The following is an 8,359-nucleotide window of genomic DNA, read 5'->3' on the forward strand; positions in this document are numbered from 1 at the left end:
TCTGTTTGAAATTGGGAACTCTGATGCTTCACGTTTGAGTCAACGTTTGAGGGCCAACGTTGACTCAAACGCCACTTTGAATCAGATCCACAAAAACCAGAAAGCTTACTGTCATTGGTGTTTGACTCAATGTTGGAGGGCCAACGTTAGCTGATCCGCACGTACGCGTACTGTGCGCTTCCGCAAAAAAGGCCAAAAATGCTCATCCACGCGTACGCGTACTACGCGCGTGCGTGTGGATGCAAAATTTTCAATTTCCAGTTTTAAAATAAGGTAGGGGACGTTGGAGGCAGTGTTGGACCTCCAACGTTCCCTCCAACGTTGGCGTTTTGGCACGTACGCGTACTGTGCACTTATGCGCCCATTGCTTTTTTTCCATCCACGCGTACGCATCACTGATGCGTACGCGTCGATTCAAAATTTTCCAATCTCAATTCTGGGCTGGGCATTGCGGATGTTGGAGGCAGCGTTTGATGCAACGTTGGACCCCCAACGTTCGGTTTTGGCGCGTACGCGTACGCGTGCTGCACGCTTCCGTGCGGATGTCAAAATTTACTTTTTCATGCGTACGCGTCAAGCACGCGTACGCACCACTCAAAAGTCTTTCAGTCCCAGAATTAATCATTTTCTCACAACGTTGGGGTTAACGTTGGACCCCCAACACCACCTCCAACGTGAGCATCAGCCATGTTACAAAGAAGTGCTCTGTTTCTCTTCCAACATTTAAGGCAACATTAGTAGTCAAACTTGGCCACCAACGTTGCTTCCTCTTCATCCTTTCCATGCTCCTTCTTCAACCTTCCTCCATACTTTCCTTCACCTATCATCAACCAATGAATGCATCAAAGCTTTGCTAAAATCATGAGACTTCTTATCATTCTTAGCATACAAGTAATCATAGCATAAATCATCATGAAATTGCATTAAGTTACTCATAGTTGAATGAATATAGGCATACATGAATTTCTACCCTAATGGCTTACTTATCACTCAGGAAAGTGCATAAAACCTATCAAAAACAAAGAAAAAGGCTAGTGAAACTAGGATAAGATGCCCTGGCATCAGATACCGCCCTTGAGGTTGAGATTGTGAAGGTTGTTGGTATTGTGTTTGACCTTGAGGAGCTTGGTAGAAGTAGGCTTGTTGGCTTGGGTAAGGTTGAGCTTGTGGGGCTTGGTTCCACCTTTGATTAGAATTATTCCTCCACCCTTGGTTTTGATTTCTTCCATGTTGATTGTAGATGGGTCTTTGTGGGTATGAATTGGCTACTGCTAATGTAGTGTCCTCTTAGAGTTGAGGGTACTCATCAGTGTAATGGTTATTACAAGCACAAATACTACATGATCTTGGTGGTCCTTCAATTCTTAGAGGTTGAGGTGGAGGAGCTATCAAGGCTTGGGGAATTTGTTGCCCTTGGGTAATTTGTCTCAACAAAATTGTCATCTCACCGAGGGTCTTTGTTAAAACGGCATCTCCGGAAGGAGAAACTTCACTTAAAGCTTTTGGTTGTGGATTCCTTGTCCTTGAGTGTTGAGTGGAGTCTGCCAAATCCGCTATAATCTCCCAAGCTTCCTCGGCGGTCTTCCACTAGAGGCATCTAGGAGAAGCTTATCTTGGGGGTTCATCCCTTGACAAAAATAGCTAATAAGAACCAAATCATCAATACGGTGGTGAGGGCAAGCTTCCAACAACTTCTTGAATCTCTCCCAGTACTCATAAAGAGTCTCCCCATCTCGTTGCATAATGCAAGAGATTTCCTTTCGCAGCTTATCAGCCTTTTTTGGTGGGTAGAACTTTTCCAAAAATTCCTTACGCAACAAGTCCCAATTGGAAATCACATCTCCCAGTTGAGTATAAAACCATTCCTTTTCTTTTCCCTCCAAAGAGAAAGGGAAAGCAAACACCAAAACTGCTACTTCATCTGCACCATGCCTTCTCGCAGTGGAGCATGCAACTTGAAAATCCTTAAGATGCTTAAGGAGATCTTCCTCGGGTAGTCCATTGTACTTGGGGAGCAAGTTGATCGTGCCGGTCTTAAGCTCAAAATTTGGATCCAAAGCCGGATACTGGATTTGTATTGGTTGCAAGTTAATATTAGGAGCTTCGGCTTCCCTTAAGGTGATTCTACGAGGTTGATCCGCCATGGTGTTGTCACCTGAGTCACTCACAGAGATTTCATCACTCTCCACAGATGAATATAAGGTTTTCTCGTTGATTGATAAATGATGGTCACGGATTGATGGTGATAGTGAATTGGAGTGCTCTTTAAGCAAGCCCGATTCACTATTCATGAACGCTAGCCGGCGCGGAGCTTGCCGAATATGAGTTAAAGTTCTTTCTATTTCTGGATCAAAAGGGGCCAAGCTCGGGTCTGGAAGCGACCGTGTCATTCAACTGAGGAAGCAATAGAAGCATGCAATTATGAAAAGCAAAACAAGAATAGACAAATAAACATAAACCAACCTAACAATTAACAACCACCAAAACTAGCTAGATAGGAACAATATCTACAAGTTAGTGCCAAGTAGCAAATAAGAACCAAATATTCACACTATTTACATATTCACAACAACCAAAATTTTAGCACTCATTGCACTTGAAGTGATTCCCTGGCAACAAAGCCAAATTTGATAGCCGGCAGGATTCACCGTCAATCTAGGTTTTCACAAATTAGAATCTTATCGGTGAAGGTATAGCCTAGACCAACGATCAATCCACCACATCAAATGTTTAATCTAAAGATATGTCACAATTCAAAACCAATTCAATTCCGGGAGTTTCAATTCCCGGGTTGTCTCCCAAGGACACTTGAGACCAATGAGTATGCAATCTTGGTTGTGAGGATCATGGAGGTTGTAATGAAGAGATAAACATATAAAGCAATGAAAGAACATGCAAAATTATAATAAATAAACTAATAAAGGAATTAATGAAGTAACTATGCAATATAAACAAGTAAAGTATAAAAGGAACTAATGTAAATGTGTATAAAGGAATTGAAGCATAAAAGGCATCTTGGCTTGGAGTGAGCTAAGGGTCCTTTCCTTGTTAGAACCACAACCATGCCAACTAGAATGGATCAATCTCATTTGATCAACTCTCACATCGGAAAGTAAGTTAAATGAACATAAGTGTTCTTAACCCACAAATCCTAAATTGCTTGCTAATTAACTTAGCAATAACATAGCGTTAGTGGGAACAAGAACAATTAACAATCCAAAATTGACACTAAATGTTGGACATTCCAACTCTAGGAACCCAATTGCTCACTTTTTCCAAACCAAGAGATAGAAAACTAGCCCAAAATCATGCTTGACATTTTGTCAAACACTTGGTGGGCAAAAAGCTTAAACATGGGGAAAATGAGAAAAAGCTTGAAACCAAAAGCAACAAATAATCTCAATCAACAATAAAGACTCAAGAAAGCATGTAAAAATCATCAAACATCAAATTCATCAACAAGAAATAGCGATTGCAAAGGAGAAGTGAAATTGAACTATAACTTGAATTATAAGAAAGTGTAAGAACAATGTAACTATAAAGAGTAATAGCAAGAGATACTTACAACGGGAATCAGCAAAATCCAAGATCAAAATTGAAATGGCACTTGAATGTAAAAACCCTAGTATAAATCCTAGTAGAGAAGATGATGAAAAACGTAAAGAAAAACTACACTAAAAGCTATCTACCACTACTCCTAAGCTATTCTAATGTTATCCTCTACTATGATCTTCATTCTCCCTTCCTTATGAGCTAAATGGCTTCAGAAATAGGCCTCAAATCCATCAAAATCGTGAGTCACGTGCTATTTTAATGAAGGCATGTGCGTCCACCTGTGCGGACGCACAGACGTGTGCGTCCGCACACTCTGCGAAAAATCTCGACCTATGCGTACGCACAGGAGGTTGTGCGCACGCACACTAGAGGATTATTGATTGGACGCGCGACGCGGCTCACGTGCACGCGTAGCTCTGATTCGATGGTTGTGCGAATGCAAGCAGGTTTGTGCGCACGCACTCTAGGTTGAGCTCTTCTCCTTTGATTCTTCATACTTCGTCCACTTTGAATGCTCTTCTTCCATTTTCTCCAAGCCATTCCTGCCTTATACCTCTGAAATCACTAACAAATAACATCAAGGCATCGAATGAAAGGTAATTGGAATGAAATTAATCAAATTAGGCATAAAAGAGCATGTTTTCATAATCAAGTACAATTTAGTAGGAAAGTTCAAATGCATGCTATTTAGTGGAATAAGTGTAAGTTAATATGATGGAATCCATTCAATTTCAACCCAACAATCATTATCAAATATGGATTCATCACCCAACCTCTTGGATGGGATTGGTTAGGACTTCCCAATCTCTTCTCCGGATCTCTCTTCGGATTTTTGGATACTCATTCTTCTTGAGCTTGAAAGGGACCTCAAGGATCACTTTCTTCTCTTCCACTACTTCATAGAAGTAGTCTTAATGGGTTTTGGTGATGAATCTTTCCATCTCCCAAGATTCAGAGGTGGCGGCTACTGCCTTTCCTTTCCTCTTTCTAAAGAGTTCTCCAACCTTGGGTGCCATAAGTGGTAATAGAAAGAAAAAATCTAGGCTTTTCCAACACCAAACGTAAAACTTTGCTCATCCTCGAGCAAAAATAAAGAAAAGAGAAGAATGGAGTAGAATAAGAAGAAAATAAAAAGAGATAGAGGGAGAGACAGAGCTCATGAGTGTATGAAGTATGTGTATGTGTGTGTGTGTGTGTGTGTGTGTGTGTGTGTGTGTGTGTGTGTGTGAAGGGTTAGAAGGAGCAGTATTTATAGGAAGTGGGTAGGGTAGGGTTGGGTTCAGTCATCAATGGAAAAATGGGAGGGAAATTTGATTTTGAAGTGGGTTTGGGTTGGTGGGATTTATGATGGATTTGAGAAAGTGATATGGATGTGATTGGGATAGGGTTTATAGGGAAATATGTATGGGGAAGTGTGAAAGAAAGAAAGAAGAAGTGGGGTAAGTGAAGATGTTGTGGGACCCACTGGTCCTGAGAGGCTAGGGAATTCAGATTCCCTGCCCTCTGCACTGGCGTTTGAACGCCCAGGGTCTGCTCCCTGGCTGGCGTTCAACGCCAGCTACACTCCATCTAGAGTATTCTGTTTTCACTGCTGAATTATTCTGTCTCTGTTCTGACTGCTGCACATGATCATGAACCTAAAAAAACTTAAAGAAATACAAAATGAAAGAAAATAGAAATAATAATTAATTAAGGTTGGGTTGCCTCCCAACAAGCGCTTATTTAACGTTATTAGCTTGATAGTTAGCTCCTTATTGAGGTGAATATGAGCTCAGAGATTCGCCCCTTACAGTGAACTTCCTTTCTATCTTCTCATGAATGAGCTCCATATGCTCTAGAGATAGGACACAACTCACTGTATGTGGTATGACTGGTTTCTTGGTGAAGACAACTCTCATGCCAGGTGAGAGGCCTTCAGTGGGGACTTTCTTGTCCTTCTAGCCTTTAGGTACTTTCTTCTTAGTACCTTTGTTCTTAGAGCTTGTTGATGGCTGCCCAACACCAAACTTAGAATTGATGTCTAGGGGCTTTGTAAAGCTCTGCACAGAAAAAGAGGGTTGGAAAACTAGGTGTTGCACCACTGTCTCTTTCTTATCAGAGGGAGAATTAGGATTAGACATCTTGAACAACATGTAGTCCTCTCCTAGTTGAAAAACCATTTCTCCCTTTGCAATATTAATCATAGCTTTTGCAGTGGCTAGGAAAGGTCTTCCGAGAATGATAGAGTCATCCTCATCCTCTCCAATATCCAAGACTATGAAGTTTGCAGGGATGTAGTGGTCTTCAACCTTTACCAAGACATCCTCTACTAAGCCATATGGCTTCTTCATTGTCTTGTCTTCCATCTCTAATGAGATGTTTACAGTTTGTACCTCAAAGATTCTCAGCTTCTCCATTACAGAGAGTGGCATGAGGTTTATACTTGACCCTAGGTCACACAGAGCCTTCTCAAAGGTCAAGGTGCCTGTGGTGCAAGAAATTAGGAAGCGTCCAGGATCTGGAAGCTTCTGAGGTAGCTTCTGTTGAACCAAAGCATTGAGTTCTTTGGAAAGCTCTGGAGGTTCTTCCTCCAAAGGCTTTGTACCAAATAACTTGGCCTTTAGCTTCATGAGAGCTCCTAGGTACTGAGCAACTTGCTTTTCCCTAGTGTCTTCATCCTCATTAGAGGTTGAGTATTCATCAGAACTCATGCATTGTAGAAGTGCATGCAAAAGAACCTCTATGGTCTCTATATGAGCCTTGGTTTCCTTTAATTCTTGGATAGGGGTTTCTTGAGTGAGTATTGAGCATTCAGAGGGTGTGCCTTTACTGGCATTCAATGCCAGCTCTGATAGCTCTTTGGGCATTGAATGCCCATGCTGTATACCCTTACTGGCATTAAACGCCAGTCCCTTTACTATTTTGGGCAATGAAGCCTAGCAGGGATGTTCTGGTTGGCGTTCGACGCCAGCTTCCTTGTTTAGTGGGGCGTTGAATGCCCAGTTAGGGCTTCCTTACTGGCGTTCAGTGCCAGGTTTGCTGCCAGGTTGGGCGTTGGACGCCCAGTGAGGGCTTTCTGATGAGCGGATAATTTATACGCTTTTTGGCATTGTTTTTAGTATGCTTTTAGTTAGTTTTTATTATATTTTTATTAGTTTTTATTTAAAATTCACTTTTCTTGACTTTACTATGAGCTTGTGTGTTTTTCTGTGATTTCAGGTATTTTCTGGCTGAAATTGAGGGACCTGAGCAAAAATCTGATTCAGAGGCTGAAAAGGACTGCAGATGCTGTTAGATTCTGACCTCCCTGCACTCGAAGTGGATTTTATAGAGCTAAAGAAGCCCAATTGGCGCGCTCTCAATTGTGTTGGAAAGTAGACATCCTGGGCTTTCCAGAAATGTATAACAGTCCATACTTTGCCTGAGCTTTGATGGCCCAAACAGGCGTTCCAAGTCAGCTCAAGAATTCTAGCGTTAAACGCCGGAACTGGCACAAGAATGGGAGTTAAACGCCCAAACTGGCACAAAAGCTGGCGTTTAACTCCAAGAAAAGTCTCTACACATGAAAGCTTCAATGCTCAGCCCAAGCACACACCAAGTGGGCCCGGAAGTGGATTTGTATGTCATTTACTCATCTTTATAAACCCTAAGCTACTAGTTATCTACAAATAGGACCTCTCACTATTGTATTAGCATCTTTCAATCTTTGGATCATCTTTTGATCATGTTTTTATGATTGAACCCTCTTTGGGAGGCTGGCCATTCGGCCATGCCTAGACCTTGTTCTTATGTATTTTCAACGGTGGAGTTTCTACATGATGACAAGTCATCATATACCCATTTTTCAAGCTAATTTCACTTGTTTCACTAGTCTTTATGCACTTTCTTGCATCTTAAGTAAGTAATTTGGAATGAAAATGCATGACTTCTTTAAATCAAACAACCACCATTTAATTGATGCTAAATCATGAGGTTTGAGCTAAAATTAATTAATTTTTTAATGAATTATAAACCTTATGAGTTTGGAGATACTTTGATTGGTTGCTTTGATTTCTTGTAGATGAAGAAAAGAAGAAAAGAAGAAAAACGTGGCTTAAGAAGTGTGACCAAGGGAAGAAAAATGGTGTGGTGAAAGAAGGAGAAGTGTGGCGCAATATTGAAGGAGGAAGCAACATTGCTCTCCACAAGAGCACACTGCTCTCCAAGAGAGCAGCATAATGAACCAAGCTTCCAAAACATCACTGCCCTGCCCTCCATAAGAGCGGAGCACAATTCTATACCAAGGACCAAAGGAAGAAAAAATTCTGACCTGCCCTCCTCAAGAGCAATATCGGGCTCCATGCAAGAAAAATTCAAAGGAAATTGCTCTCCTAGTGCTACCCATGGGTTTCGAACCCAAGACAAGAAGGGAAGGAAGTAGCGCTCAAATACAAGGAAAACAAGCCAAAATTGGCTTGTTTTCAATCTCCAAGAATCGAACACAGCACCTTGGGGAAGCAAGGAACTAGGCGCTACTTTGGTGCCAAGAAAACCAAGGAAAAAGGGGCAGCGTGTGCCTCCATCAAGTTTCGAACTTGGGACCTCACCCTTGGTTGCCTTGCTGCGCTGCCCACAAGGAGAGCAGAGCAGCGTTCCTTAGCATGGCACGGGCAGTATTTTTGGCACGGCTAGGAGCTTGGGCGCGCGCACAAATTGGCACGGCCAGCAGCAAGCATGCACGCACATTGCCCTGCTCTCCGCAAGGGCAGGGCAGCATCCTGATGCTACACACGCAGCACAAGCACACACGAGGCCTCATGCTAGATTTCCCTGCTCTGCTCTCCAC

At 42.1% G+C, this 8,359-nt stretch overlaps 1 non-coding gene across 1 annotated transcript; it reads left to right on the top strand.

Moving 5' to 3' along the window:
* The first annotated feature begins 1,662 nt into the window (after positions 1 to 1,662).
* Positions 1,663 to 1,769, top strand: LOC127745356 (small nucleolar RNA R71). Its single transcript, XR_008006553.1, has one exon. It is a non-coding gene; the product is annotated as a small nucleolar RNA R71 (small nucleolar RNA).
* Positions 1,770 to 8,359: the final 6,590 nt, after the last annotated feature.

The sequence above is a fragment of the Arachis duranensis genome, chromosome 2 (assembly GCF_000817695.3).
Source record: "Arachis duranensis cultivar V14167 chromosome 2, aradu.V14167.gnm2.J7QH, whole genome shotgun sequence".
In the NCBI taxonomy this organism is placed as follows: domain Eukaryota; kingdom Viridiplantae; phylum Streptophyta; class Magnoliopsida; order Fabales; family Fabaceae; genus Arachis; species Arachis duranensis.